Source organism: Acinonyx jubatus, chromosome E3 (genome assembly GCF_027475565.1).
Source record: "Acinonyx jubatus isolate Ajub_Pintada_27869175 chromosome E3, VMU_Ajub_asm_v1.0, whole genome shotgun sequence".
Classification (NCBI taxonomy): domain Eukaryota; kingdom Metazoa; phylum Chordata; class Mammalia; order Carnivora; family Felidae; genus Acinonyx; species Acinonyx jubatus.
This window is the reverse complement of record NC_069398.1, coordinates 25,619,834-25,637,958: the sequence shown is the minus strand read 5'-3', so window position 1 is coordinate 25,637,958 and position 18,125 is coordinate 25,619,834. Positions and strand designations below refer to the sequence as shown.

Here is an 18,125-nt window from a genome sequence, read left to right as displayed (position 1 = left end):
GTCGGCAAAGAGCCCGATGTGGGGCTCGAACCCACGAACCGCGAGTTCATGACCTGAGCCGAAGTCAGACGCTTAACCAACTGAGCCACCTAGGTGTCCCATCACAGCTATGTTTTGTACTTTATTATAAAAACTCTTTTGATTTTATTAACGAGGTTCGTGCTGGCATGGCTTGCGTTTTGGCTAGAATGTGAACCTTGCATAAATGTCATGGCTCTGTGGGTGCCTAGAACAGGGCTGGAATGTAGCAAATGTTCTGGTATTTGTTGTAAGTTCTGTCCCATCTCATTGTCTGAAACTGAATTTTGGGGGAGTAGACTCTGCTGGTCAGATTTTTTAAAAAAATCTTTTAATTTCCTATGTCTGTCTGCAATATGTTTGAAAATTGCTCACAGATAATTTCACTTGACTTGAAAACAAAGTATAACCTTTTGTTTGGAGCCAAATAAAGTTTTCTCTTCCTTTCCAATTTATTGGTAGAATGGATAAAATTGTGATACGTCATCTTACCTCATGGTATCACCCAGAACAATGCAGTTGAGAAACTCGTACCTGTGTTCTACTTTATGCCTTTGTAAGAACTAAACCTAGTGTTAAATTATGATGAAACCAAATTATTGCTGCTCCTGGGAGCCTGGGTGGCTCAGTCGGAAAAGTGTGGCATTCTTGATCTTGGGGCGTTGAGTTCAAGCCCCATGATGGGTGAAGAGATTACTTAAATGAAACTAAAAAAAAAAAAAAAAAAAGAGGGGCGCCTGGGTGGCTCAGTCAGTTGAGCATCCAGCTTAGGTTCAGCTCATGATCTCACAGTTCGTGAGTTTGAGCCCTGCATCAGGTTCTGTGCTGACAGCTCAGAGCCTGGAGCCTGCTTGGGAATTCTGTGTCTCCCTCTCTCTTTGCCCCTCGTCCACTTGCACTCTGTCTCTCTCTCTCAAAAATAAATAATAAAACATTAAAAAAAAAAAGAGTATATATGCATCATGATTCCGTTTACATAAACTTCAGAAAGAGGTGGGGAGCCTGGCTGGCTCAGTCAGTGGAGCGTGTGACTCAATCTCGGGGGTGTGAGTTCAAGTCCCAGGCTGGGTGTAGAGATTACTTAAAAATAAAATCTTTTTTTTTTTTTTAATGTTTATTTTTGACAGAGAGAGAGAGAGAGAGAGACAGAGCATGAGTGGGGGAGGGGCAGAGAGAGAGGGAGACACAGAATCCGAAACAGGCTCCAGGCTCCAGGCAGTCAGCACAGAGCCCGACGCAGGGCTTGAACTCACAAACCGTGAGATCATGACCTGAGCCAAAGTTGGACGCTCGACCGACTGAGCCACCCAGGTGCCCCCTACTATTATTAGTTTCAATGTTTATTCATTTTGAGAGAGAGTTTGTGCGTGTGTGCATGAGCAGGGGAGGGGCAGAGAGAGAGAGAGGGAGAGAGAGAGAATCCCAAGCAGGCGCCACACTCTGCACAGAGCCCGACGTGGGGCTCGATCTCATGAACTGTGAGCTCATGACCTGAGCCGAAATCAAGAGTCAGACGCTCAACCGCGTAACCCACCGAGCCACCCAGGCGCCCCTGTTTTTTTAAACTGCAGCATGTGACATTAGTTTCAGGTGCACCACGCAGTGATTGCACAAGTCTACTCCCTATGCTGTGCTCACCAGTGTAGCTACCGTCTGTCAGGTATGGCTACAACACCACTGACTACATTCCCTGTGCTGTGCCCCTTCATCCCTGTGACTGACTCATTCCCTAACTGGAAGCCTGGACCTCATGCCCCTTCCTCCCTTTTGCCCATCCCCCTGCCGCCCTCTGTCAACCACCGGTTTCTTCTCTGTATTTATGGGTCTGTGTCTGCTTTGATTGTCCATTTTTTTGTTTTTCAGATTCCACATACAAGTGAAATCATATGGTATTTGTCTTTCTCTGTATGCCTTATTTCACTTAGCATAATACCCTCTGGGTTCATCCATGTTGTCACAAATGGCAAGACCTTCCTTCCTTCCTTCCTTCCTTCCTTCCTTCCTTCCTTCCTTCCTTCCTTTAGCTTATTTATTTTGGGGGCGCCTGGGTGGCTCAGTTGGTTAAGTGACTGACTTTGGCTCAGGTCATGATCTCGTGGTTCGTGAGTTCAAGCCCCACATCAGGCTCTGTGCTGTCAGTGCAGAGCCTGCTCAGGATTCTTGCTCTCTCCTCTCTTTCTGCCCCTCCCCAGCTCGTGCTTTCTTGCTCTCAAAATAAATAAACTTAAAAAAAAAAAAAAAAAAGGTTGTCTAAATAAATAAATAAATACATACATAAATAAAGTTTATTTATTTTTGAGAGAGGGGCAGAGAGACAGAGGAAGAGAGAGAATCTCCTTACCATCAACTTAGAGCCCGATGTGGGGCTCAAACCCATGAACTGTGAGATCACGACCTGAGCCAAAACGAAGAGTCGGACACTTAACTGACTGAGCCACCCTGGTGCCCTAAGATCTCATTCTTTCTTAGGGCTGAGTAATATTACCTGTATCTATTTTAATTGATTGATTTCTTAGGATTTTGCCCCATGTGATTGTCTCAATTTGTTCTTACAAATTTGTTTAATAAACAAATACCTTTTGTTTATTAATACATGGAAACAAAATTTTCCCACAGTTTAATTCCAAGTTAGCACCTTCTGGTTTCTTGTTTTGTTTGCTTAGTAAACAATGTTCAGGTGTTAAATGTGACTAGGGTAAATCAGGTCCAGGGTCATTTTCAGATTCCAGACAACCCAAACCAGCCAATTCTGCAAACTAAAGAGCTATTACACTATTCCTTTTTTTTTTTTTTAATGTTTATTGATTATTTGAGTGAGAGAGAGAGAGAGAGAGAGGGAGAGAATGAGTGGGGGAGGGGCAGAGAGCGAGGAAGACACAGAATCTGAAGCAGGCTCCAGGATCTGAGCTGTCAGCACAGAGCCCAGTGAGGGGCCCAAACCCACCGAGAGAGCATAACCTGAGCTGAAGTTGGACGCTTAACCCACTGAGCCACCCAGGCGCCCCATCCTTTTTTTTATTTTATTTTTTAACCATAAGAGACTCTTTGCTTTTTTAATTAATTTATTTATTTTGAGAGAGAGAGAGAGAGAGAGAGAGAGAGAAGGAGAGAATCCCAAGCAGGCTCCCTACTGGCAGCGCAGAGCCCAATGTGGGGCTTGAATTCACAACCCTGAGATCATGACCTGAGCCAAAACCGAGTTGGATGCTTAACCGACTGGGCCCCCCAGGCGCCCCAAGAACTAGCACTATTCCAATATCCGTAATGCTCATTTGTAAACTCCTTCCTCTCATATTTATTTTTTTTTCACTTTGTACTCTGAATATTTTATGATTAAAAATCAGGAGAGTTCTACCAATATCCAAATTTCCAGCTTCTCTGAATCAGAAAATCTGGTGACAATGGAACTATGTTCCTGATTGGGAACAACTGGCTTACTCATATTTATTTTATCAGGCATCTGTCATGTGACAGGCACTTGCCCTGTGCCAGGATCAGACATCAAGAAATGAATGAGATGGAAAAAGAAAAAAAAAAAAAAAAGAAATGAATGAGATGAGATCTCTGTTCTCAAGAAGTTAGAAACAAATAAATGAGAAGTACACAGATATCTATAATACAAGATAGAATGTGATAGGCAACCTACCAGATTTACACAGAGCTATAAAATAACAGAGAAGGAAGACATAACATCTCAATGGAGAGCCTCCCAATTATAAAATACAATATTCTCATCATAGAAAAGTCAGACGATTAAAACATATAAAAGACTATTGGAAAACATTCAATCATAATACCTCCACACACCTTGGTATTTCTTTCTTTCTTATTTATTTTTTTTAAGTAGGCTTCATGCCCAGTGTGGAGCCCAACACGGGGCTTGAACTCATAACCCTGAGGTCAAGACCTGAGCTGAGATCAAGAGGTGGATGCCTAACCGACTGAGCCACCCATGCGTCCCTTTGGTATTTCTTCCAACCTTATTTTCTATGTGTACTCCTTTTTTTTTTTTTTCAAGTAAGCTCTATGCCCAATGTGGGGTTTGAACTCAATGACCCTGAGATCAAGCACTGTATGCTCTACTGACTGAGCCAGCCAGATGCCCCGCTATTTATATCTTAATTAAAGTGACATACCATATTATAGCCTGCTTTTGGTTGCCCAAGATACGGTGTGAGCATTTTCTACACCATTGTTGCTTCAGAATCCCGATTTTTTGCATTTTATCACATAATACAGATGCAACATTATGGTATCTATTGCCCTATTGTTGAGCATTGAGACTGTAGTTACTTTTCTGCCATTATGAGTATGCTAAGTTAAATCTAACTTATTCACAAGTATTTTCTTCCCAGCTACAGAAAATTTCTTGAAGGAAGTGCCATTTGGAGCCTGCAAAAGTTGGTAGAAAGTGTGCAATATCATATTTATATATTTTATATTTTATACTTACAGACACTTATATTTTATGAAATTAAAGTTTAAATATTTATATATTTTATGTATCTGCATACTTTATATTTACATTTTATATTTATATGTATTCCTACCATGTTTATATATAAATAAAACATTATTTTATATATAAAATGAAGACATAATTATAATTTTTATAATATGTTATAACTTATAATACTTATGATATAAATTTTTACGTACATTTATATATAAAGGAGTTTCAGGTGTAACTGGGTGACTCAGTTGGTTAAGCATCCACCTCTTGATCTCATCTCAGGTTTTGATCTCAGGGTCGTGAGTTCAGGCCCCTCATCGGGATCCACACCCAGCATGGAGCCTACTTAAAAAAAAAAAATTCTTTTTAATTTAAGCACACTTATATATTTAACAAGGAAACTTAATAGAACTACTTCAAATGGAAAAAAAAATCAGTATAGACATACAGATCATTGGAACAGAACAGAGTCCAGAAATATACCACCTATATATGACCAATTGATTTTTATTTTATTCTTATTTATTTTTTATTTTTTTTTAAGTAGGCTCCACGCCCAATGCAGGGCTTGAACTCATGACCCTGAGCTCAATACCTGAGATCAAGAGTCAGATGCTCCACTGACTGAGCCATCCAGGTGCCCCACAAATAATTGATTTTTTTTTTTAATAATTGATGTTTGATAAAGACACCAAGGTAATCCAGTGGGGAAAGGTAATGTAAAATGAAGCACCCACTTTGGAAAAACAGTTTGTCGGTTTCTTATAAAATTTCTTACCATCAAGACCTAGCAATTGCACTTCTAGGCATTTACCTAAGAAAAATGAAATGAAAATGTTTGTACAAAAATAGTCATAGCAGCTTTTTTTTAATTTATTTATTTTGAGACAGGCTGAGAGTGCAAGCAGCGGTGGGGCAAAGAGAAAACTGAGAGAGAGAATCCCAAGCAGGCTCTATGCTGTCAGCCTGACTCGGGGCTCAATCTCACAAACCATGAGATCATAACCTGAGCTGAAACCAAGAGTCAGACGCTTAACTGACCGAGCCACCCAGGCGCCCCATCATAGCAGCTTTATATTCCCAAAGTGGAAACAATCCAAATGTTAATTAATGAGTCAAGGGATGAGCAAATTGTGGTGTACCTATTCAGTAAAATACTCAGCAAAAAATACAACAGAACAAAGCACCAAAACCCGCTAATATGGACAATAATATAGATGAATGTCAAAAACTGCTGAGTGAAAGAAAACAGACACGGAAAACTACGTGTTATGAGACTCCATTTAAATAAAATTGTCAAGACTGACTGTTTAAAATTTTTTTAATTTTTTTTTTTGAGAGAGAGTACAAGTGGGGGAGGGGCAGAAAGAGAGAGGGACAGAGTACCTGAAGCATGCTCTGTGCTGACAGCAGAGAGCCCAATGTGGGGCTCAGACTCACGAACTGTGGGATCCACAGTTGACCTGAGCCCAAGATGGACACTTAACCGACTGAGCCACCCAGGTGCCCCAAGACTGACAATTTTAATCTACGGTGATAGAAAGGATTCGTGAGCTGGGAGTAAGGGGTGAGGATTGGATGGGAAGGAGCGTAAGGGAGACTGAGGGTGCTACAAATGGGCTCTATTTTTATGACAACGGTTGTCATGTATTCATAAAAACTCAAAGAACTGAGAACTATACTCCTAAAATGGGTGTATTTAAGTTAATAAAAAAAAGATCTATTTTGGGGGCAGTGGAGTGGCTCAGTTGGCTGAGTATCCGACACCTGATTTTGGCTCAGGTCATGATCCCAGGGTTGTAGGATTGAGCCTCAGGCTGAGATCTGCCAAGCGTGGATTCTGCTTGGGATTCTCTGTCGTTCTTTCTCTACCTCTCTCTCTCTCTTAAAAAAAACCAAAAAAAACTCCATTTTGTTCTCATTGCGCATGTGCGCGCGCGCGCGCACACACACGCACACACACACACACACACACACACACACACACACGAGGTAACTATGTGAGGTGATGGATGTGTTAACTAACCTTATTATAACTGTTATTATTATAACTGTTTCACTATATACATAAAATCATCAGGTTGTGTACCTTAAGCATACACAGTGTTATGTCAGTTATATCTCAATAAAGCTGGCAGAAAACATAAAAAATAAATACCTATGACCAAAAAAAGTGCCACACAAAAAGGTTACATAGGAAGCCCTAGTGGTTGGTCCCTCCTCCAACTGAAGCAAATGTTGAGCTGAAAGGAATGGCTGTAACCAACTATTTCAGAACTCTGGAGCCTGATCAAACCCTTGTAACAACCAGAAGAGTGCTTGATGAGGGAGAGACTGCTGTTTCGTAACCAGTGTGCACAAAGCAGCTACTATTGCCCATTCCTCAGCCCCCGCCATGAAGGTGGGGACAGCAGCCTATGTTCCTGGACTGGCTGGACAGGTGCCAGGGAGGGCAGTGGGGATCTTGTCCTTCACTAATTTGGGATCATACACTTTGGTTAATCTGGTGGTTACCGGAGGGACTAGTGTAGACGCTTAGCTTAGTTTTGGGCACCCCCCCCCCACCTGCCCTTAGGCTACAGCAGCTTCCCTGGCAGTTATCTATTGAAAGATTTAAGGGAACAGCCTTTTGCGGGGGGGGGGGGGGGGGGGGGGGGGGGGGGAGGGAGAGGAGGAGGTGGACATCTTCCCAGGTTACTGGCTGACCGCAGAGACAATGGAAAAGAAATTTCAGTGACCACATGCAATAAGGAATATACACCTTATAAGAAGTCTGGAAGGGGCTCCTGGGTAGCTCAGTCAGTTGAGAGACTGACACTTGATTTTGACTCAGGTCATGATCTCACTGCTCGTGAGTTTGAGCCCCACATTGGGCTCTGTGCTGACAGCTCAGAGCCTGGAGCCTGCTTCAAATTCTGTGTCTCCCTCTCTCTCTCTGTCCCTCCCCCACTTGTGCTCTCTCTCAAAAATAATTAGACATTAAAAATAAGTAAATAAACATTTAAAAAAATTAAAAACAAACAAAAGGAAAAAAGAGAGCACGAGAGAGGCACATCAAGACACGGACTTTTAACTACAGAGAACTGATGGTTACCAGAGGGGGGGGGGGTGAAATCGGGGATGGGGATCAAAATGTGCACTTGTCATGGTGAGCACCAGGTGTTGGGTTGGAAGTATTGAATCGCTATATTGTACACCTGAAACTAATCTAACACTACATGCTAACTATACTGGAATTTAAATTAAAACTTTAAAAAAATTGGACCAAGAACCTGATTTCTCCAAAGATATACTCATGGTCACAGCTTCATTAGTCATGAGGGAAATGCAAACGCAAACTACCCCCAATGGGATACTGCTTCACACCCGGGAGGATGGCTATCATCAGACACGGGAGTGCGCGCACGCGCTCGCAGAATGGAAAATAACAAGTGTCAGCGAGGATGGGGAGAAACTGTAACAACAGTACCCTGCAGATGGGAATGTAAAATGGTGCCGCCCCCCGGGGGAAAAGTTTGGTGCTGCCTCAGAACGTTCGACATGAAATTACCATAGGACCCAGCAATTCCTCTTGGAGGACTATATCCAAAAGAACTGAAAACAGAAACTCAAACAGATACTTGGGCATGAATGCTCACAGCAGCACTATTCACAATAGCCAAAAAGGTGGAAATAACAGCTGTGTGGATCGGCAAAATATGATATATACATACAGTGAAGTATTAGCCATAAAAAGGAATTTTCTGTTGCATGCTATACAACACTGAAAACTTGCCAGATGAAATCAGCCAATCAAAAAGAACAGACATCGTAGGAGTCTCTTTTTAGGAGATATCTAGAATAGGCAGAAAGTAGAACAGAAGTTACCAGGCACTGAAGGGAGAAGAAAATGGGGTATTAGGGCTGAATGGTAGCCCTAATTCTCTCTTTTTTTTTTAAGTTTTATTTATTTATTTTGAGAGAGAGAGAGAGAGAGAGAGAGAGAGAGAGAGAGAGAGAGAACAAATGGGAGAGGACCAGGGTGAGAGGAAGAGAGAGGGAACCCCAAGCAGGCTCTGAACTGACAGCACGGAGCCCGATGTGGAGCTTGAACTCACGAATCTGAGCTGAAAGCAAGAGTCGGATGCTTAACCAACTGAGCCACCCAGGAGCCCCAATGGTAGAGTTTTTTGGATGATGACAAAGTTCTGGAAACATATCATCCTGAAGGTACTGAATCCCGCTGAACCGCAAACTTACAAATGGTTCAAACGGAACATTTTATGTTATATATATTTCATTTACCGCAATGAAAACCAAACCCCTCTCAACTATTTGGGCCAATGATGCTGTCTGGCAAACAGGATTAGGACGAGGACTCGGCAGGCTAAGTCATACTAAGCAAGCTCAGGCCGGCTGAGCTATAAAACCAGAATACTGTTCACCTGGGCACCATTTCCAAAGACGGACAGACACGACAGATGGAGCGGACGGGGCTTTTGTTTCAAGCTGTTCAGGTCCTGTCCGCAAACGCGCAGGCATGGAATCCCTACCTGCACTGGGACGTCTGCGCTCGCTGGCAGCTGCCCCAGAGATTGCTCCAGCTTTCAGGAGTATCCTTCCCTCTGTCTCCCACCTCCTCACCCCTGCCAGTGCCCTGCCAACACTCCTGCGGCCACACCCAGAGCCCTGAGAGCTCCCCGCCTCTGGTGAGGCCTGATCCGAGGGCGGTGGGAGCCTGCGGGAAGGGCAGAGCGCCCCCACCTGGAAAACCATGGCCCTGGGCTGCAGGGGAAACAAGATAGCGCGGGGTCCTGCCGCCAGCCTGGCTGGACGGAGACCAGGACCCCACCCGGACGGAAAGCCTTAAAGGCACCCTGAAATAGAAAGCCCACACGGCTCAAGCAAACAAGTGAGATGTACAGAGATGGAAATGCAGAAATCTTGCTTGGACAGAACTCGTGTGTACGTGTGCCTGTATACATACATGCCTATATCGGCATTCCATGTCTCTGTATCTATGTCTGTATAGATCTTGGTGTGGGGGAGGCTTTTCTCACTAGGGATTTTTAAAACATGTTTTTAACGTTTCATTTATTTTTGAGGGGGGGGACAAAGAGAGAAGGGGACAGAGAATCCAAAGTAGGCTCTGTACTGACAGCAGAGAGCCCGATGTGGGGATTGGACTCATGAACTGCAAGATGATGACCTGAGCTGAAGTCGGTTACTTAACCGACTGACTGAGTCACCCAGGCGCCCTCACCGGGGATTTTTAACACTGAGCATGTGAAGGGAAGAAAATGGATACATTCGACGAGGTCAACAATGAAACTTGAGTATAACAACACAAAAAAAGTCATGGCCAAAAGACAAACCAGGCAAATGTTTGTAACACACCTAAGGACAGAAACGCAAATTTCTTTCATTTTATAAAGCACTCACACAAAAGAACACGGGGGAGAAAAGGATCTAACTGAGCAAATGCAAACATGAATATTGCTTGCAGAAACGTAAATGCAAATGGCAAATACAAGTATGAAAAGACAACTCTACTCGGTTCATAATCAATGTGCACAGAAGAGCTGCGGAAAAAAATGCTACTTTCCACTGGAACTGGGCAGGTGTGGAGGAAATTGACATGTTCACACCCTGTAAGTACAGTGGTGCAATTTTTCTGAAGGGCAAGTTGGCAACGTGTGTCAATATTTTAGATGCACAGGTTGTTGTGATCGTTTTGCTTTTGAGATACAGAAGGCTAAGAGAGTCCTCTGAACGTCTGCTTTTTTTTGTTTTTTAAACCATATTCATGTTATTCTGTTTTTAAAAATCGATCCATCCAGGGGCACCTGGGTGGCTCAGTCGGTTAAGCATCTGACTTTGGCTTGGGTCATGATCTCACAGTTCATGGGTTCAAGCTTCACATCAGTCTCTGTGCTGACAGCTCAGAGCCTAGAGCCAGGAGGCTGCTTCGGATTCTGTGTCTCCCTTTCTCTCTGCCTCTCCTCCACTTGTGCTTGCTCTCTCTCTCTCTCTCTCTCTCTCTCCCCCCAAAATAAAAGAAACATTAAAAAAAAAAAAGTCCATCCATCCATTCACTGCAAATGCAACCTCCTCCATGAAAAATGTCTTGCTTTACCTCCAACCTTCTGGTACCATCTCATGGCATGAACCTGAGTATACCTTGTATTTGATTCACTTATCATATCTAGCTGGATGAGATGGCTGTAGCCTACCAATAGTACTAGTTAAGAATTTGGGCTTGGATACGGGCCAATTTAGAGTCCAGATTTGGCCATCTATGTATTCTTGGCTAAGTACTTCAAGCTTTCTGAGCAAAGGGGGAGGTTCTGAGCACTCAGCACAGGGCTACTTGTGTGTGTGTGTGTGTGTGTGTGTGTGTGAGGTGGGGGGGAGAGGTCAGCGTGCAATGCAATAATTAAGCACAGTATGTGGCACTGAAGAAAAGGAACGGTCTTATCTGGACAACTGAGACAGTCTCACAAGATTTCCAGAATGGAATAGATACTCGGATTCTTTCCAGTTGCTTATGTGTCCCTTACCTTCCCCAATGATCTCAGGGCCAATCTGAGTTCATTTGCGATGGAACTGCACACTTTGCTGTAATAAATGAAGTGTGTCTAAGAGCCCAGGTACAACCCAGAGCCGGACAGCCTGCTCCCCAGGTGCAGGGGAAGGAGAGGGTGACTTAACACCTTCCCACTGTTCGGAAGACCACTGGAAGTACTTGACACAGCCATGGTGGCTAATTTCACACTTGAACAGCTTCATTTTCCCTGGTTTCTTTTTTCCTCTCTAATCCGTTGTTCAAAAATTCCCTTTATTCTTAGTTGAAAACTTCCCCAAGCGCATGTACCTTAATAATTATAATAAACACAAGGTCTTGAAAGGGGGTTAAAAAGGTGGTTATGGGGGCACCTGGGTGGCTCAGTCGGTTAAATGTCTGACTCTTGATTTTGGCTTAGCTTATGGTCTCATGGTTTGTGAGTTCAAGGCCAGAGTCAGGCTCTGTGCAGCACAAAGCCTGCTTGGATTCTCTCTTCCTCTTTCTCTGCCCCTCCCCTGCTATCTCTCTCTCTTTCTCAAAATAAATGAACATTTAAAAAATAAAATAAAATATGCTTTAAAAAAAAAAAAGCATTTTTCACCAGAAAAAGAGGAAAGGCTTGTAAAATGCAAAGATAAAGACCCAAGAATTTGGACAAAGAGAAGAAGGAAGGAATGGGGATATTTGTTTTCAGTATTATGTAAACGAGATTCCTTTTCTTGGTGTTATCAGAGCAAGGCTATAGGTTATGCATTTCCTTTGGAAATAACTTCCCTGACACAACTTTACACTGAGGTTTCTGAGTCTTCTACAATAGTTTTGACAGATATATATTCTGAAAGGGTGTGCTGCTTGCATTACTAGTTATTTCATTAGTTATATCATCTCATCAGTCAGATATGATAACAGGTCCACCTTAATTCAATGATAAGAGTCAGCCTCAGTAAATGTATTTTCTCAAATATTAGCCTATAAAGCATTTTTACAATAAGCAATATATTTCTTCGGTCAGAAAAGAAACATGGACATGTTGTTCACATTTAAAAATAATGTTCGGAATGCTAAATTATACCATGTAATATTTATAGAAGACTCAACTTAGAGTTTCTAATGTATTTTCATTTACATATCATCTGATTCCCCCAAATCCCTGAGGAAGGCAGAGAAAATATTACAGAGCTTTTACATTTTAAAAATTAAGTTACATGGGGCGCCTGGGTGGCTCAGTCGGTTAAGCGTCTGACTCTTGATTTTGGCCCTAGGTCATGATCTCCCGGTTAGTGAGTTCGAGCCCTGCATCCGGCTCTCTCTCTTCATCTCTCTCTGCCCCTCCCCTGCTTGTGCACGCAAGCTCTATCAAAATAAATAAAGTTTAAAAAAGTAAAAAATTGTTACATGACTACAGCAATGTGAACATAATGTTAAATAGAAAACCATATTCATCTAAATCCTGTAACCCCCCCCCCCCCATATCTTTATTTCAACAAGTTTTACACAGATAGTAGGTTTATTGCATAGGGCAGGTGCTTGCACAAAAGACACAGCAAGAGCTGGAAGGCGGTTTAGATCACATCTACATTATTAATTGTTATGAATAAATTATAGCTCGGATCTAGTTTTTGTTTTTGTTTTCCACTTTTGAAAGAGTTCTGATAAAAGGTCATTTATCTAGCATTCTAAATATTCAAATTATCCAAACAGAAAACTGTTCAAAAACAGTGGTTTAGAATCAGTTAAAAAAAGTATCTTTGTAAGGTGCCTGGGTGGCTCAGTTGGTTAAGCACCTGACTTTGGCTCAGGTTGTGATCTAGTGGGTTCAAGCCCCACATCAGGCTCTGAGCTGACAATCTACTTGGAACTCTCTCTTTCCCTCTCTCTCTGCCCCCTACCCCACTTACACTCTCTCTCTCAGAAGTAAACAAACTTAAAAAAAAAAAAAAAAGTATCCTTGTAATAACGAAGGATTTATCTTCTAACAGGGAGATACCCTCCAAAATCTAACGATGTCACTGTGGCCCAACCTGTGTGATTTGGATAGAGTTGTACAAATCCTAATTGAGAACATTGATATAAAAGATCACACTGGCACCTTACAAATGACATATATTTTATGGCCCATTCTCTCAATAAACAGTGCTTATGCATACTGTAAAGAAAAACCAAGAAACTGGACCCAGAAGATATTGGGCCTGCATCGGGGCCGTTATGGGAAAAAAGATGTCTGTTTAGTTTCAATGAAAAGCCTGGATGTATTCCTGAAACTAATGTAAATTGTGTCCACTGTATTTCAATAAAAATACGATAAAATAAAATATTAGAAAAAGAGACTGGAGAGCCTGGCTGGCTCGGTTGGTAGAGCACGGGACTTTTGATCTCAGGCTTGTGGGTTTGAGCCCCAGGATGGGTGTAGATATTACTTGAAAATTAAAAATAGATCTTTAAACAAACAAACAAACAAACAAACAAACAAAAGACTGGGTGTGTTGTGAAAAATGGGTATGTCAAGAGCACTTCAACTTTTGCTTAGAATGACCGTTTTGGACGATCGAAAATTCATGACAGAGTCACAGAAAGATTAACTTATGCAGTTTGGATTCAAAAGAGTATCTTTAAAAAGAGCATTACATGATCTCTCAACAACGGTAACCTTGACCAAGTGGCGTGAGCATGGTTCTGTAGGCATGGGTGGTCAGGGTTTCCTATCCAGGGTGGGTCCATGTCAAATAGTCCCATGCTAATGGAGAAGGCAGACTTCTGATACCAAGCATTAAAAACCCCAGGAGAATGTGATTATTTTTTTACTTTTAAATGTTTATTTACTTTTAAGAAGGAGAGAGAGAGAGCGAGAGAGAGAGCGGTGGAAGGGCAGAGAGAGAGAGGGAGACACAGAAGCTGAAGCAGGCTCCAGCTGTCAGCACAGAGCCTGCTGCAGGGCTTGAACTCATGAACTGCGAGATCATGACCTGAGCCGAAGTTGGCCCCTGAACCAACTGAGCCACCCAGGCACCCCTGATCATTTTTTTTTAAAGACTGGTGAACACATTCAGACATTACCACTTGCTATTTAAAAGTAGTGGGGGCACCTGATGACTCTGTTGGTTAAGCATCCGACTCTTGGTTTTGGCTCAGGTCATGCTCTCGCGCTTTTGTGACTTCAAGTCCCACATCGTGCTCTACGCAGGTAGCACGGAGCCTGCCTGGGATTCTGTCTCTCCCTCTTTCTCTCTGCCCCTTCCCCACTCAAGCTGTCTCTCTCAAAATAAATAAACCTAAAAAAAAAAAAAAAAAAAAAAAGCAGTCAACAAGGCTGTAAACCCAGTCTATATGAAAATGCATTTGTGCCTGGTGTAAGAGTTCACAGCTGGTCTAGATCCATCTCTTGACTGGCCAAGGCCCATTAGACTTGGCTTTTGTCTCTCAGGTATTCAGTAGGACGGAGTCATGCTATATGGATACTCATCTGCACACACCAGGTTAAACGTTAAAAAGAGAAATATTTGAAAAAATCCAAAATAAATAACACGCAAGGTTCTGCCACCTGTTGGCTTCTGTGCCCTTTGGTCTTAAGTGAGCACGATCCAAGAGCTGCGCATCAAGCTTAGCATGCACATCTTGCTATGCTGAGTGTGATTCTGAACACAGTGAGCTGAGTGCAACTTAACAAAGGATTCCACCCCTAAACACAAGTCGTGGTTTTTGTGTTTTTTTTCCCATCTGCTGCACAGCCCCCCAAACCAGCAATTTGATCCTATGGAAAAACAACTCGAGGTGCTGAGATGGTATTCAGTGGCTCATCACCACGATCACAATGAACACAGCACCTGTCCCCGAGGAGAGGGACCGACTGGCCAACAAAAAGGAACAAGTGTAACGGTAAGCGCCAAGGTGGTGAGCCAGGCCTTCGGAAAGACCATAAAAGTGTATCCGTGACTATAAGACAGAAATGTGAGGGGTACAGCCCCCAACAACAGTAGGCAGATTAAGAAAAAAAAAAAAAGAAAAAAGAGTTGGCCTCCACACACCCTTCAAACCACACACCATTCCATACGCTGTTCGTTGTCCCAAAAGGGCCAGCTTTCTATCTAGAGGCAATTCAAAGCTAGCTAAAGCTTGAGAAAGTGTTTTAGGATTTAAGAATTTTTATGTATGTATGTATTTATTTATTTTTTAAATCTTTTTTTTTTAATGTCTTTTTATTTCTGAGACAGAGAGAGACAGAGCATGAGTGGGGGAGGGGCAGAGAGAGACACAGAATCGGAAGCAGGCTCCAGGCTCCGAGCTGTCAGCACAGAGCCCGACGTGGGGATCGAACTCACAAACCATGAGATCATGACCTGAGCCGAAGTCGGTCACTCAACCGACTGAGCCACCCAGGCGCCCCAGGATTTAAGAGTTTTTAGGAACTGCCTCACCCTCAAAGAAGTTGGGAGTTGTTCATGAAGCAGCAGTTTCAAAATTCCACACTGAAGTGTTCAATGCATAGAAGCGAGGGGCTATCTCCCAAACAAGTTTTTAATGGTGACAGGCATGATCTTGGCCAAATGAACTTTTTTTTTTTTTAGCCTTACCAACTAACTCACTTTCTAACACTCCCAAATGCTACTTCATGACATTTCACCCAGTGAATCCTTCCTTCACTGTCCTCAACATCCAGTGTCCTCAGGAAACCATCTAAGACTGCGGCCGCATGAAACGTACTCACCGGTGCTCACAGAGGCTGAATGTTTGTCCCTGGAAGGCTGACTGCTCCCATCAGCTCAATTGCAGACTTTCTCAAAATTTGGTTTGTTCCTTACATAGATGTCACTTTTACGTGCTACTGGGAATACGGAATTTAATAGTCCAGTATGTTAATGAAATACGAGTGCAAAAAGAAAACTTTTCATGAAAACGAAATGAACGCTTTGGAGAGACTCGACAAAGAAGAGTCACAATCGGGTTAGGCGGGGACAAAATGCCTGTAAAAACGTTGCAGGGGAAATCGTAAAAATGTGGAAATCTGTAATCGGACCGCTTCTGCAGGGATCTTTAAAGTCTCCCTCTATCTTAAAGAATCCCAGCATGGAAATTGTAGATTCGGCTGCCTTATGGGTGCGGTCTATTGCAAGAAAGATGGGGAACGCCAATCTGGAACGAAGAGTCAAAGGGAAGGTCTTGGACCTACATCAAAAGCCTGGCTGCTCGGAAAGTTTTCTTTCCAGCGACAAAGGCTGGAAAAAGCGCCGTGGTCGCCACCTACCGAGGAGGAGGGGGAGGGGGAGGATGGCCGGCGTGGTCCCCCCCATCTCCGCTGGGGGGTAAAAATCGCAAAATCACTCGATCTTGTGCTTTACAGAACTGTCTAAGCCCTCGGGGCTCGAGTTTGGTAAACTTTGGAGTTTCGCTTAGGTGAACAGCAATGTCTCATCCTTTTCGAAATTCGAGAGCTCAAGTTGAGAAGCAAAAGAATTAGTCGCGGGGGGAGAGGTTTCGGTAACCTTTCTTCGCGGTTGACAGAACAAAACGGGCTACACGGCAGGTTTTCTGCTCTCACTCGGTGGCTTTCCCTCAACTTTCCTTCTAAATGTTGAGTGAGGGGGCGTGAGGAAAGCAAGCCTGGGGTGAGGGGCGGTAAATAAAAACAGGAGAGTCCCCTCCCGTCGCCCGTCCAAAGTTGGGGCAACAGTCTCTTTCGGACGCTTTTGAGGCTTTTCAAAACTAACAGAAGTTCTTTGTGTCCCGAAGGGTGGTGCGGCGCGGATGAAGTCCCTTGGCGGAGCACCGAGAGCGGCAGGCCGGCTGGGGCTCCCCGGCCTCTGCCGAGTTCCGGCCTCGCAATCGGCAGGGAATCTGGGGTGCAAGAGTGGGTGCGAGTCCTGGACGGTGGCTGAGGCCGGCTGCATCGGGGCAGTGAGGGGGCGGGGGCTACCCCCCGGCCTAGATTTGCGCCCCCGTGCCCCGGCTCCCCTCCCCCACCCAGGCGGCCGCGCAGGCCCCAGGTGCAGCCATGTTCTTGCTCCCACCACCCGCGCCTCCATTGACAGTCCTTGCCGGAGAGGGCCGGGCGCCGCGCTCGCCGCGTCCTCGGGTTCGGGGCTCGCCCGCGCGAGGCTTCCTGGGAGTCGTAGTCCACCGCCCCCGCCGTCGCGTTGGTGGGGACCGATCAGAAACTACAACTCCCGCTGGGCGGCGCTGCGGGTGCGCACGCGCAGCGCGCCTTCGAGGAACAAAAAAAAAAAAAAAAAAAAAGGAGGAGGAGGAGGGTGAGAGAGAAGCTCGGAGAGCAGAGAAAAGGGGCCACCGATCGCCCCCCCGCTTCCCCGCACGCGCTCTCTAGCTGAGGCCGCCCGCCTGCCGCGGTTACCCCGGCCTCTCCCTCGGTCCCCTGTGATCGGATCTAGGTGCTGAGCGAGGCCCTGCCGGGGCGGCCATGCGGCGGTGACAGGAGCTCGGCCGAGACGCCCGGGCCCCTCGCCCTCTCACCTCCTGCCCGCTCGCCAACTCGCCTCAGCCTGAAGCTGCTCCGCCGCGGCTGCAGCTCTCGCGCGGCCCACACTCGCTTCCCTTCTGCTCCCCCGGCCCCGGCGCTGCCTGGAGGCGGCTGCACTCGGGTGAGTCCCTGTCGCCTCATCCCCCGTCCCCCGCCCCGGTTGCCATCGCGAGTAGGGCCTTTATTTGAGACGCGCCCCCTCCGGGGCCTGCACACACTGGGGTCTGGGGGTCGTCGGCGGCAGTGTGGGGGTACCCGACCACCCCCCCCCCCACCACCCGGCCAGCCGGCGTGGGGGTGGGGCAGGAGCAGACGCGGTCGCGGGGGACGACAGTTGCACGCGCGCGCCTGGGTGCGCGTGGGGGAGGGGCGCGCGCGCTGGCGCTGCGTGGGGGGGCCTCACGCGTGAGGCCCGCGCGCGAGCGAGCCTGCGGGCTGCGCATGCCCGGCCGCTGATTGGCCATCTCGGGCGGTGCGGGTGCGCGCGCGGTGCCAGGCCCGAGCCGTGGGGTCGCGCTCGGCCTGGTGTCTCCGGGGCTCGTGCGCCCGGGCAGCAGACGCGCCGGATTGGCCGGCGGGCGGCCGGGGCGGCGCCGCCGCGCTGCCTGGTAACTGCGGCCGGCGGGCCGGCGGGCCCGGGA

At 45.4% G+C, this 18,125-nt stretch overlaps 1 protein-coding gene and 1 long non-coding RNA gene across 11 annotated transcripts in view; one reads left to right on the top strand and one right to left on the bottom strand.

Annotated features, from left to right (window-relative positions):
• Window positions 1–17,213, bottom strand: part of LOC106977526 (uncharacterized) — a 54,388-nt gene extending 37,175 nt beyond the window's left edge. For 2 of the 4 annotated variants that reach the window (XR_008294727.1, XR_008294722.1), the window contains exons 1-2: window positions 15,718–17,213; window positions 4,678–4,813 (exon numbers count right to left, since the gene is read on the bottom strand). This is a non-coding gene — a long non-coding RNA (uncharacterized LOC106977526). Of the gene's footprint in view, window positions 1–4,677; window positions 4,817–15,717 lie in introns of all 4 variants that reach the window. The other 2 variants (XR_008294724.1, XR_008294723.1) reach the window with 2 other exon arrangements.
• Window positions 17,214–17,234: 21 nt separating this feature from the next.
• GTF2I (general transcription factor IIi) overlaps window positions 17,235–18,125 on the top strand; it is a 107,284-nt gene continuing 106,393 nt past the window's right edge. For 5 of the 7 annotated variants that reach the window (XM_027041899.2, XM_027041897.2, XM_027041894.2 and 2 more), the window contains exon 1: window positions 17,235–17,605. The gene's annotated coding sequence lies outside the window, so the exon portion shown is untranslated. The remainder of the gene's footprint in view (window positions 17,606–18,125) is intronic. The other 2 variants (XM_027041898.2, XM_027041895.2) reach the window with 1 other exon arrangement.